The sequence below is a fragment of the Epinephelus fuscoguttatus genome, linkage group LG20 (genome assembly GCF_011397635.1).
Source record: "Epinephelus fuscoguttatus linkage group LG20, E.fuscoguttatus.final_Chr_v1".
Classification (NCBI taxonomy): domain Eukaryota; kingdom Metazoa; phylum Chordata; class Actinopteri; order Perciformes; family Serranidae; genus Epinephelus; species Epinephelus fuscoguttatus.
Window position 1 is genome coordinate 23,536,723 of NC_064771.1, and position 27,762 is coordinate 23,564,484.

General features: G+C 41.4%; 1 long non-coding RNA gene across 1 annotated transcript in view; it reads left to right on the top strand.

Annotated features, from left to right (window-relative positions):
* Positions 1–27,762, top strand: part of LOC125880932 (uncharacterized) — a 138,265-nt gene that overhangs the window by 31,913 nt on the left and 78,590 nt on the right. Inside the window, exon 4 of the long non-coding RNA XR_007448171.1 lies at positions 27,445–27,569. This is a non-coding gene — a long non-coding RNA (uncharacterized LOC125880932). The remainder of the gene's footprint in view (positions 1–27,444; positions 27,570–27,762) is intronic.

Genomic DNA, 27,762 nt, shown 5'->3' on the forward strand with positions numbered 1-27,762 from the left:
CACAAGCACGAGACCCCAGGCAACAATGCACAAAAGAAAAATGGCTTCCTTATTTTCACTCATCTGAGGCTCTGTGCAGCCCTTAATAGACAGAATCAGAATGTCTGCTGTGGTGTTGCAGGCTTTATGAGACCATTACCGCTTTTTATTGTGTATCCCTGGACTAATGGCTTTCTATAGTCACTCTGATTTACAGCCTGTCAGCTTTGTGGCTGTCCATTAGAACGGGAGGTTGACATCAAGCCAGTGGTTGAAGTGCCCAGTGTTAAAAATAAGGAAGTCATGTCTCACACATAGACGCCAGGCTCCTTAAACCTCTGTTCCAAAACAGACTCCTGGCTGCTTGTTTTCCACTGTTTGTATTTTGCCCCTGTACTTTGTATTAACTCATTTATTGTAGACAAACATTGCACTGTTTCTGAGTGGCAGAAATGACACATGCCTACAGTAGAAGGAAAAATAAGTCTGTCAAATCCATTAACATGCATTAACACTTAATGTTCAGAGTCATCTACATTAAACTGTGCTTTTATGAGTGCTCTATTATAGTGCATAAACCGTGGTCCTAGCACTTAAACACATCATTAAATATTAGTTTGTCATTAGGATTTTATTCTCAGCTTTGATTCTGTAATGTCTTATGGGTGGGGTGGTATCCTTTTTACTTAATTACAGTATGAGTCACCCACACATAGATGAGGATTACCGGCGCTGACATCACTTAAACATGGCAAACACCTTTCAAACTTAAAGGTTAATTCCAGTTTGTTACAGCCATAGCCATCATTTTTATTAGTAATAATAACATTGTACTCAACAGAGTAATTGCTAAGATCTGGAAACATGGTAGCCTGACTCACCGGATGTATAAGCCTGCAATTGGCTGACTATTTAGGCACAAAATGTTATTTTGTGACACAGCCAGTCGGAGTTGATTTGCCACATTTTTGTACCCTAGCAAGTCATGAGACATTGATTTCCCCAATTTACCGATATATTCCACTGCACACAAGCTTCACTGATATGGTCGTAATAACGTTCTGCAAGAGCCACATACAGCAAAGCAAATTGTTTGTACTTTTAATGGGTCCAGTGTCATGGAAAGATTATTCAACATTAAAGTATTTGAACGTCATCATGTATGATAATAGTAACTGTATGAATGTGTGATTCATCCATGGTCATGGTTTGGTATTTGCATAGGCCTCACAGTCCTTCACTCACTGCATTCAGGCATGTGAGGAGGCTCCAGGGTGTTTGAAGGTTGAGATACTGTGAGGTCAAGACCTTGGAGATGTTTAGACTCCAATGTTAGACGGATCTATGTGACGTGAGAAATACACTTTATCAGGCTGAATCATTGTTCGGTTATTTAAGTTTTTGGTGTATTTTTATTCATGCATTTGCTGCACCAAGAGTTTTGCATATCTGATTTGTGTTATCATCAAACTTAAATATTCAAGTAAGAACAACTGAAGTTAACTAACAGTTGTTAACTAGCTAATGGCTAGCTGCTATTAACATTACTATTAGCTAAAAGTACATAGCTTAAACAGTCTTAATTTAATACCCTTACCTGGTCCTCCATCAGCCTGAAATATATCAAATGGTGGTGAACCATCTACTAAACCAAAAAGGACTAACTAACTAACTAGCTTACCCCGTCTTTCGTCAAACGCAGCTGTTTGCTAGGTAACAGAAACACCAACAGGTCGGGGCGAGAACAACTGGCGATGCAACCAGGAAATCCTTTGCAGACCAGACCCTTCCATTTCGGAGACCGTTTGGTTTGACTAATGTCGTCCACAAAGGACGTGGCTGACGTAGACTGCTAAGGCTGCATCCTTCAAAGGGTGCAGCCCCTGAATTGAGACACAGTTAGCATGTGCTTTCAGACCTTTCTCGAGTGCTTACACATACAGTGCAGTAGAGATAGGTCTGACTACGTGAGACTAGGAACATACTGACATCACTAAAACAAAGCCAGATAGGGCAAGACAGGAAAGCGTTAAGACAATCATACTGATTTTATTTAATTTTTTAAAATAAATTTTGGCTTTAATAAGAATAATATATAGAAGTGGCAGGAAAAAAAGAGATAAGAGACTAAACTTGGATGTTGGTAAGTTCAGACAAATCAAGGCCATATTCCAAAAATCAAGAACACAAGGATGAGAGATGAAAATGAGAAATTTACCTGCACCGTGTTACTGTTGCCTGCTGGGATGAGCACATGCAGACAAACAGGAAGGAATGTTTAATTTAAAGGGGATCGTAAATGGATCACTATACAAGAAAGCCACCTCAGACTTTTATCTCCGTTGGCTCTTGTATGACCTTTCATACTGCATTTTTTTTATGTACAGCTGGACTAACTTTAAAGCCTGCCGAGTCGCAGGACAGTGCTCTTACCTAAGATAATCTGTCCTGAATCTTCCATAAACCTCACTTTATTAGCTCATACACAAGGATCATCCGTGTGGAATCAGAGTGGGGAAAAAATGCACCCGTGACAATTTAACTTCCTTCAGATGTTCAGAAAGGAAATCACGTCGTACAAAATACGCTCTGCAGTTGATACATAATTGCAAAATTTACTGTGAAAACCACAGATACATCGTCAATATTTCGCTGTCTTTCCCTAATTGTTCGTGGTGCATCAGGGCCACAGGCGGGGGTGAGGCAGGTGATCCCTGACGGGGGTGGAGCCGGTCCTACTTCACATAAAATCAATTCTGGCCTTTGGTGTTGGCAAGCCAGCGGGGTTGGGGGCGAGGAGGGGGAACGCATGTCTGACACCTCCTGACTTTTTCATGAGGTAGTGTTTGAAGTTTTAAACCCCCACAGAGGATTCTTGGGGCGATGAATATAAAAAGGGGTACAGCTTAAAGCACAGGCATATTATCATCAATGAAGATCGAGTTTGATGAGGAAAGTCAATTGAGTTGATTTTGATGTACTTCACTGGTTAATTTTAAGACCTGGAAGAATTAGAAAAAATATTACACCCTTCAAAAGCTAATTTATTTGAACATCACCACCATAATGGCTCTTCAACAATGGCATGTGTTTTCTTTTATGATGGACGTCCTTTCATTATAAGCTGCTCTTAAGTCGCCCTTGTCTCGAGTGGTTCTGTTCTCTCTCTGTTCACGCACTGTGGTGGGCACAAAGAAGAGGAGCATGACCTCAAAGCATCTTTTGTTGCAGAGGCAGTGGAGGGTGGTGGCTGTGATTCATGTGATGGGGCGAGGAGGTGTGGTAGGTACTGAGGAGGGTGGGCTGACAATGACAAGCTTGAGTTCTGCAGTCCTGGTGGTCCTGTCTTTCAGCTGTTCTTGTAATAACTCTACTCTGCCTCTACAAAACGTTTGATAGTAACATGTTCATCTCAGAGTTTTTTTTTGTGTGACTAACGTCTTGGTAGATAGCCCACCTCTTAGATTCACCACACTTCTAAAAACTTCTGACAGTTCAGAGATTATGAGACAAAATTTAAAGTATAAACGCCTTAACACACTGGAGGATGATGGATAAACAACATGAAAATGCAGAATACTGGCCTGCAAATACTTGCATCTACACAATCATACTGGCAGGAATATGAATTTGAATTTGTTGTAGAGCCTAGACTACTGTATGCTATTTTATTGAGTTTATTGAGTTTAGTTTTAGTGAAATGGCCGAGTTAATTTGAGTTTCCTCTGGTTAACAGTTTCCCAATGTATGTCCAGGGCTTTTATTGTGAAAAGTAAGACCAGAATGAGTGGATCTGGTACATACTGCCTTTGTCAAGGTGTAAAGGATTTATACAAAGGAAATACATGTTGCCGTCTTGGTTCAAACTACAGAGCCTCCATATTGTTGTTTTATAATCCTAATAAGTATAGGCACCATGTGATATGTTCATGCCTTTATTTGTAGTGCAAAAGCTTAGGAAAAACGACTTTGTTCCAGAAAAATATTTCTTATTCTTATTCTTCTGATATATCTTATTCCTCATTACCATAGAGCTCCTAAAATATTCAGTACAGTGCAAATACCAGTGATCCACATTGTTGCTGTTGGCGACATCTTCTTTCATTACCAAGAGCATGGGCATTGTACTAAATTAAGTCAATCAGCATATGCATTCTGCTGCTGTAAATAGAGAACCAAATGTGTATTAATCCGCAACTGAAAATAGTCTCCAACAAATGCATGATATACTCCTGTTTGGTTAACATTTGCTAAAAACTACTGTGCCCAGCTGTTAAAAGAAATTACTGAGCCATTTCTCAAAATGAAATTATATATTTGTTAGCGGTTTCAGATGATTGATTTCTTCAAAAGGAACCAGTGGGGTTGGGGCTGAGAGCCACAGACAGGGAAGGAAGTCACAACGTATTATGAGATGCGCTAATGCATTGCGGGTTTTGGTGTTATAGAAAGGAGCCAGACTCATCATTTTAAGAGCACAAAAAAATATTCAGAATTTGGTGGTTTAAAAATAAATCAGTGTAACAGCTGCCAACTTTTCCTTTTTTTGCCCATCCCTCCAACAAATTTCAACCAGTCTTCACCACAAATGTCAACTTGTCTTCATCAGATATGATTCATAAGATAATTTGATGGGCGATTCACATGGTAAAACCAAAAATAAACCAAAAGCAATGGAGAAATGTGCATCCTCCGAGTTCTTCAACAAACAAAGCTGCTCACTGACGAGAAAGCAGAGAAAATATTTACAGGCTTTTCTGCTGAAGGTGAGTTTTTTTCCAGCCTCACAGAAATTGACACGCTTTACATTGAACAGTGCTTCAAATCCAAAGGAGTGTCATTTGCTGGCTTCCTCTTAACAGATGCTGGTGCTCGTCCCGGGGAAGTGCAATGTCCTGGATCTAGTGGCACTGCCATATAACTGCTGTATAAATAGATTCCTATGACAGAGTCATTCATCTCCAGCCATGAACACATCAACATTAAAAGACAGCTCACCGAGACCTCTGCGCTTGTTAGGGCAAGATCAGCAGTCCAGATGCCCAAGATGTAAACTCGTGAAGGGAAGATTAATTTATCTGTCATCCCTGCCTTTGACAGTAGTTATAAATCTGATTTAGCTGTTGAGCAGGGGCCATGAAGAAGGGCAGTTGGACATTAAGATTTCAAAGGAGTGATATCAAGACGACTAACTTGTGACTCATGGCCTGCCACAACCGGGTCAAAAGTTCTTGTGGGATGTACCGTGTGTGTGGTGTTATGTTTTCAAACTTTGGGGAGAAAAAAACACTCCTGCTCACCTCTTCTTCCTTGTGTTATTTTCAAAATGGCGGCAATCATGTGAGGCGCAGCGGGCACAGGGTGTCAAAGGAGCTATTTACTGGTAGATGGATGGGAACAGGCGATATGAGGTGGTCACATCCTGTGACCATCTGCACGGGAGTCATGCTAGTTATTCAGATCGGACACAGATGCTCGGGCATAACATGAGCCTCTATGCAGATATTTGGACGCGTGACAAAATGTTTAGTGCCACAGTTCACGGCATGTCAAGTGAATTGTGACGTGCCAGCATTTCCTACAGGTTTATTTGTGTTTTTTGCCAAGTAGCTGCTTTCTTTTCTTGATGTGAACTCACAGCATTTGCCTTTTTGTGAAATTATCATCATCTCCTTTAGAGTTTAAAGTTTAGTCAGTGTGAACTCACAGTGTTTCCTGATTGTGAAATAAACTTCATCCTCTTCAGAGCTTCTAATTTTAATCCCTCTACAGCTACAAGTTATAGCAACATCAACAGTTTCCCATGTTCAGGACATTTATTTCCTTTTTTCTTGAACTAAACCTATCAGAGGGTTAAAGAAACTCTGAGGCATTTGCTGACACCGAAATTACTCTGTGCATAACACATTGCTTTAAGATGCTTAAGGTGGTGGATAAAACGTCATACCACATTAAACAGCTAAATGACCTGATCACAGCGATGTGTAGGTGTAGCGTGGGTAGGAGGGGCGACACACGATGATGAATCTCTTCCTTTGAAGCCCTTTTCTTTTCATCGTGTCTGTGTTGCTTTCACTCAGATGAAACCACACTCTTTGTATGGTAAACAAGATGGGTTTGTGACGAGAACAAAGAGTGAGTGGAGGTTTTTAAGGGAGTCTATTGTTAGCACACATATGGATGTCAACTGGAAGGGCACCGAATACACTGAGCAGTCCTATTTACTTACATAGTGTAGTTGTATAATGTAGTCTGCTTCAGTGGAGGAAAGTGTATCTTTACTCAAGTACTGTGAGCACAATTTTAAGTACAGAACTCTATTTTAGCATTTTCATGTCAGAATACTTTATACTTAAACTACTACAGAGAAATTTATACTTTTTACTCTGTCTCTTATTTGGCAGATAGAAAGTCACATTTTACTCTGCATGTATGATCAGTTTCATAAAACGTGAGGCACTGGTTTATCTGCCGTTAGCACAACCGTCTGCACAGCTGGCACCAGTGACCAAAGCATTACTCCTGGCAGTAATGCTTTATCTGTCCTTGATGAGCGGGCGTGTGAGTGTCCACACAGCCAAAGTGATGTCACACCATAAGGCACGCCACCTTTGCGAGGGTCCCATACATCGGGATTTCACCTGTCTGTGCATATCCAACATTTTCTTATTACCTGCAAATATAAAAGCCATCCTGTATAAGCGAGTTTTTGATAGACTGTCCCCTACAGTTTGGGAGAATATTGGAGGCGAAACTGCATGTAAAAGATCCAAACGTTTCGTCATATACTTAAGGCCAAAACCAAGGCAAGACTTCACTTCCTGCTCGGTCTGAACTCATCTTACTAGTATTAGCTAGCATTAGCCACAGTAAGGTACTGGTCATGCCACAATAAGTGAGGCTCTAGTTTCAAAACCCCTGATTGTAATGAACATAAAGTGAGGTTTATTATCTCTACTAGGTGTAAGTCTGGAGGGGATCATGGGCTTGGTTGTATGTCTACAACTAGTCTCGCACACTACTGGACCAGCCTAATTTTTAGTGCACACATTAATAACTGTATGCTCAAAGACCTCTTGTGGTTTTGGTGACTCACATTTGTTAATAAATCTATTTTGTTGACTGTTTTACCTTCACTGGCTGCTGAGTCCTGACTCCTCTTAACTGGATGATAGGGCTGCAAGTCATCAACAAAAATCACATTGCAGAAGCATAGAGCTAAAGGCAATTGTGGAAATTAGCTTGGCTTAAAACAAGAAGCCTTACTGTCCATTGTAGGCCACATTTTGGCCTTCGTTGTGGCTCAAAAATTGACATCCATAGAAAAGTTTGATCCCATTTGAGGCAAAGTTAGGCATGATATGAGATTAAAAAATGAAGAGCTGTTTTGTTACCTTTGCCGCCATCTTCTCACTGTACAAGATGTTCTACGGCAGTAACTCAGTCCATAGAGACTTGGGTTGGGAACTGGAGGGTCGCCTGTTCGAGTCCCTGTCCGGACCAAAATATGGAGCGTCGACTGGTGGCTGAAGAGGTGCCAGTTCATCTCCTGGGCACTGCCGAGGTGCCCTTGAGCAAGGCACCACCAAGGTGTGTCTTTCGGACCTGTGTGTAATTGACAAGCAAGAGTGAAAACATTGAATTTCCCCTCAGGGGGATTAATAAAGTAAATAAACTTAAACTTAAACTTACAGTGGTCACGTTCATCTGCGCTGTACTGAGCGCACTTTTGGTTGCTTGTGAATTCAACTTCTCATTTGTTGGCGGGAGATTGTGTCTTTCAGCAGTTCCATAGGAAAGCTTTAAGGAAAATTCTGGATGCACTTACAGGCTACTTGCAGCTGATTTTTTTTAACATTGTGGTACGGCTACTTTTACTTCAGCAAATGCTTTGAATACTTGATAAACCACCGGTCTGCTTTTTAAAATTATGGCTCATTTTTCATCCTCAGCCCCAGTAACTTACAGTACTAACTCTTCATAAAGTAAATTTCAGTGGTCTCGTCTCCCCTGTAGATTCCCATACATTACAGTACAAAGTAAGTCATAACGTACTGCTGACTTAAGTGAACCTAATTACATTAATGATGGCATCAATTACTCCATTGGTGCGGTTTGGCCACTGTGGTGCATTTTTCCCGGAGCTGTGGCACGGAGGACAGTGGGAATTTTGACTTGTCAAAGCGTCCAGGGCCAGAAGCAGGATTAATGGCTGCCTGCCTGCATCCAAGGTCCTTCAGCAGTAATTGCAAGCAGAATCTGACTCTATGATCTCAGCAGCGGTATGCAACATGCCAAAACAGCCCGCTTTTGACAGATTGCCTTCCTGCAGTAATATCTTAAGCATGTTCGTTCTCTTAAATTAGGCATCGCATGCCTCCCACACCACCGCAAAACAGGAGCAATGACTTCTTTCCACATCCTCTGAATATATATCTTAGTATATATTACCCCGCTTTGACAGATCAGAGTTTAAATCAGTTTTTAGTTCACAAAATCTGCTTTTGTTGGCCATATCACTTCACCTGCATTTGACAAGTGTTGGGAAATGAAATGTTTTGAATAAAAGATGTAATATTCATCTCTTGCAGCTTTGCAGTGCAGACCTAATGAAATGCTTTTGGAGAATCAAATGTCTTCAGGGCAGTTTTAGCTGCTCTGCTATGTTAGCCTCCAGGCCTGTGCAGGAGTAAATCCCACTGTGGTTCTCTCTCTCATTCTCTCAGTTGATAGTTTGTGTCCAGCCTCAGGACAGAGGGACTCCTATGTGCTGCTCTGTGGTGGGTTGTGTTCTCTGGAGCAGTTAAAAGCCTGGCAGCTCCACCCCATGACTGTCCAAACACAGTTGACTCTAGGCATCCACATCAAACACAGCTCTCTGCGAAGCCCATTGGAAAGTTAACCACAGGGTGCTAGGCTTATTTATTTATTTTCCACATATAAAAATGTGTCTGGCTTCAAATTTGTTCACATTTTTTTTTTAAAGAAGTATTCACCCATTAGCATTTGTAATTGACGGCACAAAGCTGTATTTGAAGAGCGGTTTTGACATCGCACCCGGTTGTACTCAACTCCTCTGGACCAAGTCGAAAGTGAGATTCAGAGCGAGTAACAAGAAAAGACAAGTCAATGAAAGATCCTTTCAGTCTGCTCCTCAGCGGCGCTCACAACAGACATGTCGAAGTGAAATGAACTTTCCCGGCAATGTGTGTTTTAGAGCGCACGCACTGCAATCACTAATTCATCCTGCCTGGAGATCCTTTGACATTGACGTTCGAGGGTGGATGCTATGTGAAAATGTAAATAAACTTTAGAGGAGCTTTGGGTCAGTGTGGGATGAAATTTATAGTTTTGGCATTTACTCTGCAGTCATCATTCATCCCCCTGTCGAGAGCAGAGGCCTTGATCAGCGGAGCCTCCATTGGCCCTCAGATGACCCACAGCCTATCTGACCAGCTGTGGTTCAGATGCCTCAGTCTGAGATGTTCACATTACTGTAATAACTGAGACTATTAACCCCCTCTGCACTACAGCAGCCTCAACAAGAAGTCATCTCTTTGTCACTGTCTTATTTCAGAGCTGGCAGGAAATGCAGATCATTTAGATATTTGGGGTAAACAGTTCACTCAAATGAAAAAAACACATCCCCCTCTTTAGCCCTAGTAGAATCAAGCCTTTGGTTATTCTGTAGTTTTGAGATAGTGCCACTTAACAATGTGTCGCTGTCACAATATAATGGAGGTGAATGGAAAACCATGTTCTTGACTGGATAATCCAGAAATCTCAATGTGGACAGTTTTTGTAGGGACTATTTCTTCTGTAAAAACTAGTTTTAAAGGCGCTACATACAACATTCAGAACATTAATACAGCAGCAAACAACTATTTGCTATGTAAAGATAAAGTGGGCTAATGGTGTCCTGAGCAGAGAATTAAGTCATGCTACCTCTGTGTGTGTTGCAATCTGAGCTTCTCTGTTTTTTGTTGTGGTAGACAATTAGGCCGCACATGCATTTTAGTGCATGTGAGTGGCTTGCTAGCTAATTACTATTGCTCTGCACTCTCTACTACTGCTAATGTCGTTCCAACCCACTGCGTCATTGTGGAAGCGTAGCACCCACCTTCTGGTTCCTCCCTCGGGTTAACACCATTATTTCTATCACCACTGTTGCCGTTGTTAGCACCATTAGCTGCTAGCTGCCAGCTCAGCCACCTCCATGTTGAGAGCCGTGTGTAGACAATCCTGACTTAGACTCTGTATCATAAGACGTTTTCAAACCGGAGGAACTTCTTCATAGTTCTAACAACGTCGATCTAAGAACCCCTCTTTTTGTTGTGCCCGCACCACAAGAACTAGCAACGATCTTATCTCTTAGATTGCCATTTTTAAAAAGGTTTTTAGCTCCTATTTTAGAGTTGTTACTCTCCCAGCAGAAGAGGAACCATGAGTGGAAGTGTGTAGTGATTGGTTGAACACAGCCAATGCAGCACCAGCAACCGCCATTTTTAAAAACCTGTTAGCCATGTAAACAACAGACAATGCAGACTGAGCATATATGTAAGGATGGAAATACAATGTAATTTTGATCATCAAAGTGGAAGGGATGTTGCTGTACCAACTTCCTGTTTGCATTGGTGGTAGGAAAAAAATCCCTGAAGGTATGTATTCAGAAGTGTTGGGTCCGAGAACGCCTACAGATTTGCTCTGAATGTCACATATAGCTTGTTAAAGTAAAAGTGTAATCAGTGAGATCTCCGTATTATCCAGAGTTTTCCCTAATTTAATTTATAAACACTTTGAGCACCACAAACACAATTTTATTTGTTTCCACTGTACGGATGCCGATATCTCAAAACCTTGGCACACTAAACAAAACTATCTGTATGGCTAGATTCCATCACAGGCAAGTATCAAAGTATCTTTTTTTTGTGATTTGGATGAACCGACCCTTTAAAGAGGAAATAAGCCTAGATTTTAATGGATTTGGCAGCAGCTCCAGACTCTACAGGGTATGTGCACTCTGCAACAGAATGTACAGCCCTGTAAAAGCCAAATCAAAGTCTAATAATGGGAAGGTGGCCTTCAAGCAAAGTGCCAATTATTTTAAATTGCTCCATTAAAGGCAGCAATCACAACTGTCATGTTAGCATTTGGACATAACGGCTCACTTCTGGTGGTTGGAGTTCATGTGGGTGTAACTGCAGTGTAATAAACACGTGTAGATTTACATAACCCCGTGAAACAAATGATTTTGTTTGCTGACTGCTTGCCATAACACATAACTGACTGACAACAAAAAAAGCTAGACATTTTCTCACTTCAGCTGAGAGAACAAAGCCCCTCGCTGTTTTCCCTCCTTTTAACAGGTGAGTGCTCCAGCTATTAATTTGTGTAGGGCCACCTACTTTAATTGGCCTTAATCTGGAGTGAGTGGCTTTGATCTCTCTGACAGTTTGACTGCATTAGCACGAGTGTGCAGGCTAATCCTTTGCGTAGCTTGTTCTTTTGGCGCAGTCAGAGGCCTGTCCAGCGATAATATGTCAGCTGAGGGATAAGCCCTCATCAAACAACCAGGTCTAAGCTTCTGGAAAATGGGGGTTGAAGGGCCACCATCATGCTGTGCTTCAAACAAAGATGGAGACGTAAACCAGCTCTGGCTTGCAGTTTGTAACCGTTAGATCAAACCCCAAGAGGGACATTTTTAAGGTTTTCCAGGTTCATGTCCTTTATGCAAACTTGTTGTGTTTCAGCGTCTTATGTCCTGTGACCGACCGCTCACTGCTCTATGTAAAACACTATTACACAGACTCCTAACCTCGAGCGAGTCCTGGGTGTTAACAATGAATTCTTTATATCCGTCATCCCGCCGCTGTTCATACACACACACACACACACACACACACACACACACACACACACACCGCATGCATGATCCACATGTCCAAACAGTGGCTTTATCTGTGCCGTGTCATCTTATTAGGAAGTAACAAGCGTATGAAGTGTTTGTCCTGAACTCGAGTTGAACTCTCATGAATTATGATAACCATCACACAGTCAACAATATCTGCTTTCAGGAAAGGAATAGAGAGATAGTGTTTGAAATGAAGAAAATAGCAGCACTTGTGCTTCCCCGAGTGATTATATCACACATCATGGTGATTTACTTATCACGACAGGCATATCTTGACTTCAGTGGATCTTTTGTTTTTGTGTTCTGTGATGGAGGAATGTTAGCTGAGCTTTTATTCAGCGTTGCATGTGAAAATGCCAAATATATCAGTTAGTGCTAATTCAAAGAAGACAGTTAGAAGGCAAATGTGCTCCCAAAGGAAGTTATGGTCGTAAATCAAAGTAAGAATCATAGCTTTCTCCGCTTTTACTGCCTTATATATTTAGTTTTTAGTTTTTTGTGAGCATTTATCAGATTTGTGTGATTTGTTGCGTGAGAATGTATTGTTTGAGTAAAAATGCAGTGACTGGATTTTAATTTAAAGGTCCTATATCATGCTCATTATCAGGTCTGTACTTGTATTTTATTTTCTACTGGAACATGTTTACATGCTTTCATATCAGCACTCCTGGCCGGAGAATGACTGTAATGGCACTGTAGCAGTACTTAATATCTTTATATAATATAGCTGTGACATCACAACTTTACAAAAGTCCTGATTGCTTATTGAAAACACAGTTTTTGAATACAGAGTGTGTGCATTTCTGTATGAATGGAGTATTTTGATACTTTCACAGTATTTATGTAGCATCTATACCTGCTGTGTAATAAAAAAAGACACAGAAATCTGACGTTATGGGACCTTTAAAGTCAGTTCTTTCATATTATGGTTCACTTTTAAGCCACTGAGTTAAGTCAAATGTGTGTTTTTGAAAATACTGTCCTCGAATATGTGTATCATTTGAACTGTGAGCTTGCTACAGCATAATGGATATTTATACCCAAGCACTACTGCTTTGTAAGCCCTTGTTACAGGTACAACTGTGACTTTTTCAGCCTAGCCTCCATTCATTTCAGGTGCCTCACTGAGCGACAAGCTAACAGGTGACTTCAGATTTGTTGTTGTGTTAATGATACTGTAGGCAATTGCTCTTTGAAAGGACAGCAAACAGCCTCACTTTCATCTATGATTTTTACATCTGTGGTATGGGATCCAAAATACTCTGACAAATTGCTTCTCTAGTGGTTTTGGTGTGATGTGTGTCCACTCTGCGCAACACAGTTGTTTGTGTTCACGAAGGGGGACAGTACATTTTTTTTATTGCCCCTTGATGGAGTATAAGGCACAGACAGATGTTCTTACGCCCTCTTTGAATTTAAACCGATCATTACAGATCAAACATGTAAAGGAATAGTTTGGCATATTTGGGACACTTAATGGTTTTCTTGCCGAGACTTTGATAGCCACAGGATAGCCCTCTCGAATCTGTTCCTGATATCCTGTCATCACTATGAGACAAGCAACCAGTGGAGACTTCAGGAACTCACTGCTCTTGGATGAATTATTGTTCCGCACATAACACCACAGCATGTTGTTTTTACACTGTGTGTGAGCTTAAGAGGTGCTAGAAGGCCTTTATGCCATGCAAAGTTATGCTAATTGCTTGCTGGCTCCAGCTTCACCAGGGCCTTGAAAATGAGGCCAACACAGAAGTGCCAAAAACTGCAGTTCCTCAAATAGCCGCTACAGGCTGACTCCAAAAGCAAATCACTCCAAAAATATAGTTTTTGTCTCTGTTGCTAATTTCCTCAGTCATGATAAATGTACAGGTGGTGAATTTTTATACAGCTCATTCTTTTAAATTCATCCCAGTATGGTCTTTCTGGCTCCAAAAATCCAAGATGGCGACTGCCAAAATGCCGAACTCAAGGCTTCAGAACGGGAGGCCGTAAAATGGGTGTTGTCCTGGTGGCTATGTCCATTACTTACACACAGTTTATGATATAGACATGAGGGTGGTATCGATGTTCTCATCTAACACTCAGCAAGAAAGCACAAAGGGGTATTTCCCAAAATGTCAAATAATTCCTTAATTTTTCTTCTACATTCAAAAAGGTTGTGTTTCTCTGTAAGGCTCTAATATGTAGAACTCTCCAGTATCTTACAAAAACTTACAAAAAAAGCAAAGATTTGGAAAAAAAAAAATCAGAGTAAAGAAAGATTTTTCCTCACCTTTTGTATCTTGTTTATCGTTTTCCAACCCATCAGATTTATCTTGTGATCTCCTAAGAGGTCCCAAACCCCCAGCTGTGAATCACTGTGTTATTAGACATTTGAAATAGCTTTTGATAGCCGATAAAACAGCTAAACTCACATATATTTTTTTGTGTAATTTGGTATGTTTACACATTTCAGTGTAAAAATACTTAAATTTCTTTTGTCAGGCAAAATCTCTGTTATGTTGTAATTAATTATGTAAATGTGTAACCTGCCCTATCTAGATCTTCTCAGCTCACTGCCTCGACACACTGGAGGCCACCTGTAAGTGGTCATCTGGTTTCATTTGTATTTGGGGCCATTTGGCTGATCCGTCATCCATCACAAAATAGCAAAAATATTCGGCACACCAGGGACACCATTGGAAGGTGACTCGCCAGTCACGGGCACAAGGTAAAGATTAATCAAATGTTATGTGTACTATCACCAGCTGGCAGCACCAGCCTCTAAGCCTTTGAGTGAGTAAGTCCACAGAGAGGCCCGTGGCACAGCTGAGTTTGTCTTGTAAAAGTGCAGCTGTCCAAGACATGACAGCTACAGCATTAGCAGGGCCATTAAGAGGTGTAGAACATTTCCAGGGAAACCATTTGAAAAATGACAACCCCCGGCACTGCTGAGATATTAATTATACGCAGCACCCGTGGAAAATAAGCGAAAACAGTTGGTAAGACAAAAGATGCCTTGTTTTCTCACAAGATGCCTTGTTTGTGCATCCAGCATTTAATAAGCAATAAACAGAAGAAGGAAAGACGGAAAAAAATAAATTCTTACCAGTGCCAGCAGCAAACAGTCTTGAAACTCGGATGACCAGAGTAATGACTAACAACCTATCGGCTCATTTTCCAAAACTAATCAAGAAGTCAGTGTGAGAATTAGACACTATTCCTGAGGAGAAGAGCTTTAAAGCAGGTTTTTCTTAAACAATTTGCTCTTAGGAAAAAAAAGTAGATGCAAAATAGATTTCTCCTGGGAGTGCTTCGGTGCAGAAATTTAAACCCAATGTAATGTCTGATAATGTTGTCCTAGACTACAAAACCTCCTGAATGACTTGCATGAAAATGTACTATTAGTAACCTTACTTGAACAATGCTTTGTCTAATGGAATTTTCAGCATATCAGTTTAAAACTGGGATCAGTCTGTAAATAAATTCAACAGTCCCCTTGGAAAACAATGCATGTTTAAAATTTAAAGATATACTCTACAGGATTTTCCTAAAAAACATGTATAAACATCATTACTTATAATTACAAATGATAATAACTTTATTTATATAGCACCTTTCAAAACAAACGCTACAAATGGCTTCACACCCAAGGACACATAAAAGAAAGCAGCAAACAGTCACATATAAATTCACAGTCCGCAAATAAAAGTGCACATAAAAGAACAGATGACACAGGGGACATAAAACAGAATTAAGAAAAGTTAAGAAAAAGCCAGACGGAAACAGTGAGTCTTGAGAGACGATTTAAAAGAGGGCAGTGAATTCTCTAGTTGAAGTTCCTCAGGTAAGCTGTTCCAAAGGGTTGGAGCCCTGACAGCAAACACCCAGCCACCCTTAAGGCTCATTTATACTCCCCTTACATACCAAAATAGATATGTCCTTTTCAAATGTTGTGACAGTCACTGCTCTCATACTTCCATGCATCCCTTATGTTGGCATTGATACAGCCAATAAATGGCACTAGAGGGCAGAGTCAAAAGTTTCACACAAGGACAAATGAGGTATCAGTGGAGGAGGTTGGAAATTGTACAGAGAATTCTTTTCACTATAGATCACTACATATTAGTATAGATAATCGATTTGTTCCATTCTGCCACTATTTCAATGTCTTCGTAGTCTCTTATGGTTGTATCCTGCTTGAACTAAGCTACACTGCCTCCACGTTCTCTGGTGGTACTGCTCCATTTTATTGATATCTGTAAGCTTTCAGAAAATGTGCACAAATACAGACTAAATGAATGCAGAGTATGGATAGAAGGCTCTGTCCATGTCCATCTCTGATGAATGAGCCCTTAGTCTTCTGTCTTGACCAGGAAATAGCTAGCATAGCCTTGTCAGAGGACCTCAGGTTGTGGGATGACGAATAATGATTTAGAAGCTCAGCCAGGTAGCTCGGTGCAATTCCCCGCAGGGTCATAAAAGTCAAGACTAAAATTTTAAAATCAGTTGCAAAGGAAAGCTAAAATAGGGGAGATATGATCTGGCTAAAAGTCTGGCGGCTATGTTTTGGACACCCTAAGGTCGTGTAATCATGTTTTGGTTAAGGCATGTAAACAGGGCATTACAGTAATCCAGACAAGAAGTGATAAAAGCATGAATGACTCTTAAGGGACAATTAAAATGAATAAAAGATCTGATTCTAGTGATATTTCTCAAATGGAAAACACATGACTGGGCTAGTCTTTTAACTTGGGGCTCGAGATTGAGGTTGTTATCCAAAATAACCCCAAGGTTCTTACAAGTAGGAATGACATGTTAAGCTAGAGCACTAAGAGCAGGCAAAACTTGGCCCTAAGTGTGTTCAGGACCTATATTATGGATTGCAGTTTTAGAGGAGTTGAGCTTAGGAAAATTTTCAGTTGTATTATACAGTACTTAACTGCAACTAAGCAATTATACAGGGTTGATAATTTAGCTACTTCAGAAGGTCTGAAGGACAAGTACAGTGTACATCAGTACATAAGTACAGTGTCATCTGCATAACAGTGAAATTGAATAGGGAAAAGAAAATATGTATTGGTCCTGAAGTAGAGCCCTGTGGCACCCCATACATAGATGATGCTTGAGAGGAGGTAAAGCCATCAACAGACACAACATGAACCATTAGAAGTGTGTAACTGTGTATTTTTCTGCAGAGACTCCTAATACTGCTAGTATTTTTTTATTTTCTTTATGTGCTCTGTGTTGCTCTTCCTGAGGTTTCTACCATTTTTTTTCCCTGTTAAAGGGTTTTTTTGGGGAGTTTTTCCTTATCCGCTGTGAGGGTCCAAAGGACAGAGGTATGTTGTATGCTGTAAAGCCCTGTGAGGCAAATTGTGATTTGTGATATTGGGCTTTATAAATAAAATTGAATTGAAAATTGAATTGTGTTCAAGATATTTCTGGGCGTGTATCCCCACAGTGCTCAGGTGAGGTCAGGGCTTCACAAAGTGGTAGTTACCAGGTGGAAGATCATAAGCCCCAGGCACCTACCAGACAAAGCACCAGAAAAATGCAAATATAGTGAGCTGAAATGCCAAATGAGAGTGAATCTGCGTTGGCTTTTGCAATGCAATTCTGCATATATACCTTTAAGCAAATTCCAACATTGCTACCCAGTAACCTAGTAATAAAGTGCTATAATGCTGAGGAGTCCTGAGATATACACTTTCCTTTTAATCTGTATTGATTTTGATCCCCTGGCTATTAACACTCCCGACGTTATTTGCCTTATTGAGAGCATACCAAACCTGTGAGGCAAATCACAACATGCTTGTCAGGTATAAGTGATAAAAGCACTGGTGGCACAGGTGTGCAGGTTGTAAAGTTGACATACAGATTTTGGGTAAAAGATGAGTCATTTAGTCATAAATCAGCATCGTAAAGCAGTTCTGTGTGTTCTGTAATGTCATAAAAGAAAAGATGTTGAGGTCAGGAGGAAGCTGAACTTGTTTTGGCCCTGCGAGGGGCGGGGGGATGGGGGGTGGGGGCGCACAGGATATAGACTCCATGTTCCCATCGCTGGATAAAGCTTAAACCTTTTACATATGAGATATTTTCATCCCTTTATGCAGAAAGCAGTTTCATAATGACTAAATCTGCCCGTAGTGTTAATTGGGGATTAATTTGCCATGTTTTCAGCAAGTTGAAGGCATTAACAAGGATCCAACAAGGTGCCTCCTAATTAAAACCGCAAGTCCCTGAGAGTGTTATAATTCCCATAAGAATAGCCCATTAATTGGTCATAACTAAACCCTGTGTGGAGTTGATTACAGGGAGGGTGGTGAGCCTGGTCAGACGAGTTTAAACTCTAAAAACTATTTCATATATAGGAGCTATTTCCTGTCCTCTTCTCAAGGGAGCAAGAGGAACTGATGATGGCCACATAATGTCTATTCACAGAGCCTCATAAATAAGGAGCTGCCCCTGAGTGCAAACTATGTTTATTATAGCCGCCTGAACCTCCGTGCCAGCCCTTGGAGTTACTTATGCAGATAAATGCAGCACCATTCATCATCACTTCTATTCATAAATAGCCAATAACTCATCTCGCTCCATATGGAAGATTAGACCTTGGAAATGTGACTTAAGCGCAGGAAGTATTCAGTTCATGAAAAACATGAGTGATCACACACACAGCCGTCTCCCCTTTACTCATTATATCTTATTCTACATGTCATTTCCCTGCTCAGCTATCATCTACGAGGCCCATAAAGAATCGTACGAGAAGCTTCTTGGTGGTATGCTGACTGAGAGCAGATGAGGCGTTTTTTGTTTTTTTTTTGTCTTACTGTAGTGTGCTGGTTTGCAGAGAAGAGGCCACAGAGGTGCATAGACTGATGAGAAGGGATGATATATGTAGCGCCTGTGTCCCAGCTCTCCTCTGGCCCATTGTCATTAATCACGGCCATTAGGCTCCCCCTCCACCGCTGCTTGCCTTGTCTGCGCCCAGCCATCACAGCCTCCCTTTTGTCTCATATCCATAAAGGGAAAGGCCGTATACTTTCACCTCGCCTCCCACTGCAGCGATACGGGGATGCTAAAAAGGGTGCTAGCATGTGTTCAGGGGAATTAAAAGTTATAATTTAACTCATGGTGTCGTTTTGTTACTCTGCAGCAGAGGTGTTTAATTCTTTATCCTTCTGCAGGCTTCTTTTTCCACACCGATCCACAACTATGCCACAATTTACTATTTTATCTTCGAAATAAGTAGAATTGTTTTAATCTAAGCACCAGCATTATCATCCTCTTGTCTCCGCGAGCTAATCAGCAGTCAGAGTTGCTCTCTTCTCTCCAGCTCAGTCTTCACATCGTTAAGTCTCCCCCCCATCCTCCGTGTCATCAAACCCAAGAGGTCTGATATGATAATATGTGTGAACTGAAATGTGAAAGCAATTCATATCACTTTCCGAGGGCTTTGAATGTTTGATTTGCATAACTAGAGAAAATGATATTAGATGGGCATATTGATTTAATTTCATCCTAGAGCGCTGTTAATTATGGTATCATAAAAGTGTCATCTCTTTATTATCGGGTTCAGAACGGGGGTTGATGGCTGGTGTTGGCAAAGTACTTGTGTTGCTACGGGAAGGCTATCATCATGATATTGTTTAGCATAATTTTACATTATGAGGCTGGGTCACGATATGCCGGAGATATTGCTTTTTTTTATTAATATCTCTTGATCAAGCTTCTTTGACTTTAAAGGATTAGCTGTATCTTTTCTTACTTTGTTCTTTGATATTGCATGAGTATGTCTCCTGAATGATCCCTCCTAAAGGTTTTACATCTGCTTCGTTTGGATTGACTTGATTTATATTCCAGTTTTAAATGTATTACATGTTTAACATCATATGACCAGAAAAGGAGCATGCTCTTGCTTTCAAGTTGATGAGTAACATGTGTCTTACATATGGCCTTTGTGTGTGTTTTCATATCATAAAGACGGCAATCTGTATGGGATTACCTTTCTCTGTATAGCTATGCATGCACATCCTGCACACCCAGTAATGGTTACTGGGAGGATGCAGAACAAATGAAGTATCCCCTCCTCTGCTTCCAGCTGAATTCAGATCTTTACAAATGGATTCCCCGAGTGCAATTTATCTAAATGAACAGTGATCATTATTCTAGATCTACCCCATCCTTAATGCTAGAGCACTATTGAGCAGATATCTCTTTAAACACAGCAAATAGGTGGTCTGGGCTGAGGGAAGGCTGAGTGCATTCATTACTTCTCTTCCCTCCTTTTTTCTCTTCAGGAACACAAAGCAGTGCATAATGTGCAATCTGATAAGTGTTCTCTTGCGCGCGCCAGTCTCCCCCCCCCCCATCCCTTCCTTCATCGTCCTATACATCACTGGCCGGCTCAGCTGTGGTTTGCAAGAGGAGAACTCTGGGATTGGTGTGGCTGAAGTTGATGAATAGGCCTGCGAGGGTGAGAAACTCCAGGGCCAAGCTGTAGGTCCATCCCCATGGCATGTGATGCTGATTGGCTTTGTCCTGTGCGGCCGCTCTGGAGAAGCGGACATTAAGATTAAGTGATGCTGTCGTGTCGGGGAGCAGTGCACTGCATCATACTGGGGAAGAGACAGCTGCGGTGGTTAATCCTTCATCACCAGGGGAGCGCTGCCAGAGCAGAGATATACAGCCAAAGATAACCCTCCATAACTTCTGCTAAAGATCAGAAACTTTGAGTTCGCATCCATCTGTCCTCAATCCTCACTTAAAAATGAGGAATGAGCCGAGGCGGTGCTGCAGACAGTGGAAAACAAATGGAGCAAATAACATCAAGATGAGGGTGAATGTTTTAGTGAGAGGTAATCCCTCTCTAACTAACGGCGAGTGTAAACCGGTCGTTGTGCAGCACATACTGTAGCTTCTGTGAGTGGAGGGAGAAGAAACAAGGGCAAACAAACAGAAACCCATTTACACGGCTCCTGCAATCGCTCTCGTGTCAGTGGCTAACGGACAGAAGTGTACTTTATCACACATTCTGGGTTGTGAGAATTCCCAGTAGATGGAAAATCTAGTTTAAACAGAGAAAAAAAGCCACTCAGAGCGGAGCTAAAGTGGTCTGTATTTATGTGTCTGCGCGTGGCGTCAGCATATTTTAGATTGCTGGGTTTGCATGTTTGTTGTTGGTTTGATGTAGCTGTCATGATGTGATGGATGAACATCATCATGTAAAGAGTAAAAGGAGAGCTGCAAGAGAAAGCCGACATGTTATATTGCTCAGGATGGCCTGAAAAGACATTACAGCGGGACCAGTCTCTTTCCATCCACTTCACCCTCTCCACTGCCCAAAGCCCGCCTGCTTGAACTTTAGCGTTTACATTTTCATACCACTTGTGCTTCCACTTTTCTGAATATGGTAATTTCCTTGAGAAAGCCTCGGAGATCCTGTGGGATGATATATTTGGTATGGCGGAGGCATACCTGCAGAGAGCACTTGTGACAGTGACATATTAGTTACGGTGTCTCTTGGAATCTGATAACTTCAAATTTGCCACCTTGTTAAGTTTTGATTTATGTGATACCATTTCACTAAAGTAATTGGCCTGGCCTGTTGTAGAAAATAATCAGCCTCTCCGCAGAACAAATGCTGGGCCATGCTAATGAGGCAGCCCGAGTGCTGAACTGATGCTGCCGACTGACAGTTATTAATGATTGTTATGATATACAGACGAGTCGAGATTGGACTGAGTTGGGTGAAAAAAAGTGACATTTAAAAAATACGGCATATTGGGAAGTACTAATGAAGTAATATACTGCTAGGAAAACAATCATGTGCGTTGTCAAGGCAATGTGTAATTACCCAGCAGCCACCCTGGCTGGCTGTTTGGCAGGCAGGCTGCGGGGAGAGCTGAACAACCTGGCCAGTAATGGATGGAGCTCTGCTGGCAAGGGGCTAAAATGCACTAGGCAGTGACAGAGGTGTACAGATTGATGAATTAATTGGGTCTTTCTTGGGACATAAGGGGAACCGCTGCGGCATATGCTCGGCTTGTTACTTTGGAAAGTCTACTGACCCTGAAAGTGAAGCCATCCCACGCAGGGAGTTGTGGCTTTTTTTATTGCTCTTTTTCCTGGGGGGTTGAGTAGCATACACTGAAGTGAAGTCAGCGGCAATTTGTTACAATTTTATAACTGTATACTGTAGGTACTGCTGAATATGGCTGGCAGATAATTCAGTGTAATAGATGTTATTATTCCAGAACTGTCAGATGTCATATTGAACGATTCAGAGACAGTAATTGAAACTTACAAAATCAGCTATTAAAGTTTTTGTTTTACGAATATGAAGTATTTGCTGTCATGTGAAGCAAAACTAGATCATAGTTAATTGTTTTGAATGTCCAGCTGATAAAGGTCCTGCACGTCAGGAAGTGTTAAGGCCCTGACACACCAGGCAGACTGTCGGCTGTTGTCAATGTCGGGCTGTTGGTGAGCATCTGTCGTCCTTTGTGGTGTGTACCGCACCGTTGACAGTAGACAGGCCTTGTCGACTTTATTTCGGCTGATTCAGCATTTTGAATCAGTGTCGGAGCCGGCAGAGCCCGTCAGTGAGCAAATCACTCTGATTGGCAGTTCAACTCAGCGCACGAGAGAAATAGAAGCGAGGAAAGCAATCAAACAGCTAAAGTCAAGAGGGCGTGAGATCGAAACAATCTTGTTACATGAGGGAAGATTTTAGCTATTTATCTCCTTAGTTAAAATTGTAATTGTTTGTATTATTGTTCACTAGTGCATGGTAAATATTTGTTCTTTCAACAGTGGGTTGTGTTGTTAATGTGCTGACTGGCTAACTAGCATCTGAAATCCGTCTTGTTGGTCTTCTGATTTTCATTTTTTATTGAGAAATACAGACTACTGCCTGTATTAGTTTTGCCTCAGTGCCGCCCTAAACACTTTCAGTGGGCGGGAGAACTTACCTTGACAGACAAGCTCCTCAGGTCAGTCAGCGTAAAATAACCACTAAGGAACATCTTCTTTATCACTAGTGGAACCAGTTGGTAAATCAAGCTTTTGCTGTGCTGCTGGAAAGGACTCAACCTATATGGGGTGCACACTCTACTAGGTGAGCTAGAGGTTGCCCCCATAAACATCTTTTCCTCCAAGAAACAAAACCAGTGAGTTTGTTTTTCAATACTGTAGATAAGCAAATGTACATGGTATCATACATGTCAACTTTTAAAACCTGTATATCACTGCACATCACTGGTTAGCATTATAGCGTTCCTATTTCGAGCCTGGGGTGGGGGGTTCAAACCCCAGGGTGGCGGGGCCCTTCTGTTTGCATGTTTTCCCCTTGTCATCGTGGGTTTCCTCCGGGTGCTCTGGCTTCCTCCCACAGTCCATAGATGTGCAGGTTAACTGGTGACTCTAAATTGGCCGTAGGTGTGAGTGTACCCCACCTCTCGCCCAATGTCAGCTGGGATAGGCTTGAGCCCCCTCGTGACCCCCAACGGGATAAGCAGTCTACTGAAAATGAATGAGCGCAAGTGATCAGTAGTGAGTGCGATTTCTTGCTTCTTTCATGCAGAGTTTTCGATTTTTATTTTTTCAAACTGTGGTATATGCCATGTGACACTGCTTTTCTCTGTTTTATTCCACTGTGAGTTTGAGGACGTCTTCTTGGGCTCTGGGTTAAGGCTACGGGTTTGTGATGGGCATGTTTTCTGATTTTCTCATTACTTACAGACTAATGGAGAAAATCATAGAACTACTGATAATGAAAACAATTGTAAGCTGAAGATTCTAAGCATGCAATCAGTAAAACATTAAGAATGGGTAAAGCTTTAGAAATGGCCTTTACCTTATTGGGACATTTCCCTAAGTTATAGATGAGATCTTTTGTCTTCAACCCCTTAAAATCAGGCGACAGTCAGAGAAGGTGAATAGAGGTGAAGGACTTTGATGGACCCACACCAAGCACATGAATCGTAGATCAAAGAGTCCCATGAATGACATCACCATCCTCCTGACTGGTCAAAGTCTATCGTCCACCCGCAGCCACTTGCAGAGGTCTGCACATAGTTGCCATTTAATCACAGCGTTGCGACACCCCTCTGTCAAACCTCTCAAACGTTCTTACTTAGCGCTGACTCCCGCCGAGTCAGAATGAAAGTTCTCACAGCTGCTAACTGTCACTGTGGTCTTACTTCAGCAAGTGCCCATTGGCTGCGATCGCTCCCCCTCGCTCATCTCCCATCAAGCCGGTGCATTAGGGCCGACTGCAGACCGCATCAGTGGGCCTCCTCGGCCCGCAGAGAGTCCCAGGCCCATCACCACGAATTAAACCAGAGGCTCTGGTAGTGGCGCTGCTTTTGGTGCCACTGAGCATTACACTGACACAAATGCTGAGGATCTTTGTCAGCTATTATTTCAATACATGAGTGTGTGGTGCCTTGTCCATCCCAGTTTCTTTGAAGCTCACATATCCTCCCCCTCCTGCTTGGAACGATTCCCCTTTGAAGTGAAGGAACAAGCTCTCGGATATCGATAGTTAATTAACCTTGTGTTTTTATTTTTAGTCTTTATGGAGGTGTTATGTTAACTGAGAGAGCACCCTGCCTGTCAAGGCTGCAGTCTAATAGGTTTATGTAAGTTTAACAATAGATACAAATACAGATAATGGATCATTTTGATCTGGATATGTCTATCCAGAAATACTCATCATGATAGACAGTCCCAAACACATTGATATGATTTTTGGCAGGTCAAATGACATGTAAACAAACTGGCATAAATTTGATTGAAATATGAATGTTTTTTAAACATTAAGTCACAGATAACTGTTGTTTCAACAGCATTCAAACAATCCTGTCTCCTAGAAATTACACTTATATACAGCTAATTTGAAACACTAAATATGATATGAGCGATACGTCACAGCGAGTGCGTTACATTTACTAGCATTATTGGCAATGTTGCTAATTAACATATCTGACGAGTCGCAAAAATGTTGATACTGAATGTGACAGCTAAATGTTCACCTAGTAGTACACCCATCTCATTAACCAACTTGCAATCCGCCATTTATTTTACATGCTCAACAGCTTGATTCAGCATTTTTTACACAATTTATTTCCAGTTTTATGAATGATTTTGTTGTCTGTTTTTACTTACTTTTTTATTGTCTAGTTGGCACCTGATCAGATGTAGCACTCCTAATCTTGTTGTATAGTCTTTGTACAATGATGATAAAGGCTCTCTATTCTAACTACCACTACACCACTGCTGACAGTGTATCTCAGCAATTAGTAAAATGTTCACTATCAGTGTATTTTAGTTTCAGTTGCTTTCCACCAAAATAGGCAGTCTTGTGATACACTCGCAGCATTTTTTTTAAGCGAAATCTTGATCTTTTGCCAGTCTTAACCAAAGTGCCTTAGTGGCCTAAACCTAAGACAGGAGTCTGGGATGCAAACCCAGTTCTAGTGTCAAGGTCCTGCACTTTGTACACCTGCCATCCTCCCCAGCCAACCTCCTTCTAAAGCCTGCACAGTACATGTATGTAGTGTTGCGTGACCTGAAAGAACTGTTATCTTTGAACATAATCCATGCAGTAATTATGTCAACTTAATTAAGAGACCGGTTTGGTAACATACAAAAGCAATTTCTAGGTGACAGGATGACATTCAAAACACTAATTTATCCAAGTGAATTTGGTCCTAAATACAATACTGAAAATATACAGTCATTTAAACTTTAAAAACTTCACAATTATGCATGTTTTGACTTTCAGTTAGCTCCTGGAAAGTGATACATGTACCAGACTTTTTTAAAGAGAATTTGATGGACATTTTTATCTTACAGTGTTTAGAAACCTTTCCTGGATTTGCACCAAAAACTAACCATTTCATCCCTGCTCGTGGTCCAATGTTGCACCAAATTTTATTGAAATCTGCTAACTAAGTAACAGTTATGAGAAAAACATAATATCCTCAGCAGAGCCAATGAGCTCAGACCTTCTCTTTAATCAAAACACTGTTTTTCATCCTCACGTTTTTTAACCTCTCATGGTTTAATATTTCTCGGTGTTGTGCCTTAGCTTGAGGTTTTAATCAAGTCTCCAACATATCTCTGTAGGCCCATTGTTTTGGGACGCCTGGGAAGCGATACACTCTCCATCCCTTCTCTCCTCCTCCTCTCCCTCTGCTCCATTTTTACACTTATCAGAAGAGACAGGTGAGTTAGTGCGCGCTCAACTTCAAACCGGCGTAATTGTTTTTCATACGGAATGAGAGCCGTGGACTAGACATGGATTGTAGAGGAACAACAGGGCTGATTAGCGAGGGTTAGATTTGCTTGCTGGACCATTTTGACACCTGTCTCCCTGCTTTCCCTGGAAGCTGGACCTGATCCCTCTATACTGTCAGTCACACTGGTGGGCAGAGAGAGAGGAGAGCAGGCAGGATAATGGATTGAATAAGAGTGGGAGACTTTTCCCCTCTCAGTCAGGACTGTAATCACAGCTTGTCTTGAAAGTCTCCATGATGGAGCTATTATACTGTACTTGTGTTATCTGCGGCTCATGTTCTGGAGACAATAAAGCTCGGGAGCAATTAAGTCCAATGACTTTTCTATTCCATTACTGTAGTCATTGATTGAATGCTATTTCTAGATGGATTGTGCAGCGTCAATGAGGTATAAAGTTTGTTACATTAATGCACTCTCATCATACATCACAAGCTATTACAGTATTTTAACAACATTAATATTAGGCTTATTTAAAAGTGCGTTGAATAGCTGTATGCCCTCATGTTCTGCAAAACTAATGTACAGTATTCAAAATATGCATCCCATCTGGCTGCATCTTGTTTACAGAACACAGTGGCAGCTTGGGGTTATTAATCATGTTTGTCTTAATTACCCTGCATAGCTGCTCCATCCCCTACTCCGCATTTGACCTTTTTTCTGGATCCTTTCAAACCATTAATCATGCAAAGATCAACGCCAGCCAAATAAGAGTAGATTGCATTGCATTGCCTCAGCTCCTGGTCTACTTGGAAAATTACTTATGTGTAATTATCTGCAACTATGAACCAGCAGCACAGTTGGTTTTCTTATTCTCCACTTGCATTTAAAAAGTAAAGTAAAAGCTACGGTGGGCATTTTTGTTGTATTTGTTGAAATTCTCTTTACATCTTTATTGCAATCGATAAATGAAATGCTCTGGGGGAAAACAATTCCAGTATCTGTGGCTGTCGCAGGCTTGTAATGTGCCTTACCTGTCTATGCTCTACACATGTAGACATGTCATCAGTGAAAGCCTGATTCAGTGGTGAAGAATCCTACGCTGCAAAGTAACCCAAAATAAAGACGAACCTATTTGAAAGAGAGTCTGTCAATAAACAAAATAAAACACATCTTTATGTTGGAGAAGCATTTCAGAGATCACGAGAAAATGCTGCTAATATTTTAGCCTTCTGCTCACGGCTGCTACTTCATATTCAAGTTTACGTAGCTAACGTTAGCTAGAGCCTTGAATCACATTGTGTCCTCGGCTTCTCTTCCCGCCACGACAGATCACCGGGAGTAGAGTAAGCAGCAGCTGTGGAGATGGACCCCCTGTCAGTGGCAAATTCAGCCAAAGAAAACCCCAGCTCCGTTGGACGGGTCAGCCCCGACTGCCTGCTGGATCAGCTAACAGGTAAGACCCGGTGCTGCTGCTGGCCACCAGACTGCTATGACACCCAACGCTGGAGGGTTTGCGCTGGCCGAGTTTCACCTGCTACAGCTGTTGAGCGAAAGTCAGAGCTGCTGCCCGCTTTCTTTTTAAGTAAGCAGTCCACATCGGTGGGGAGCGAGACGGGGGGGACGGTTGGGTGGCTAACGTTAGCTTG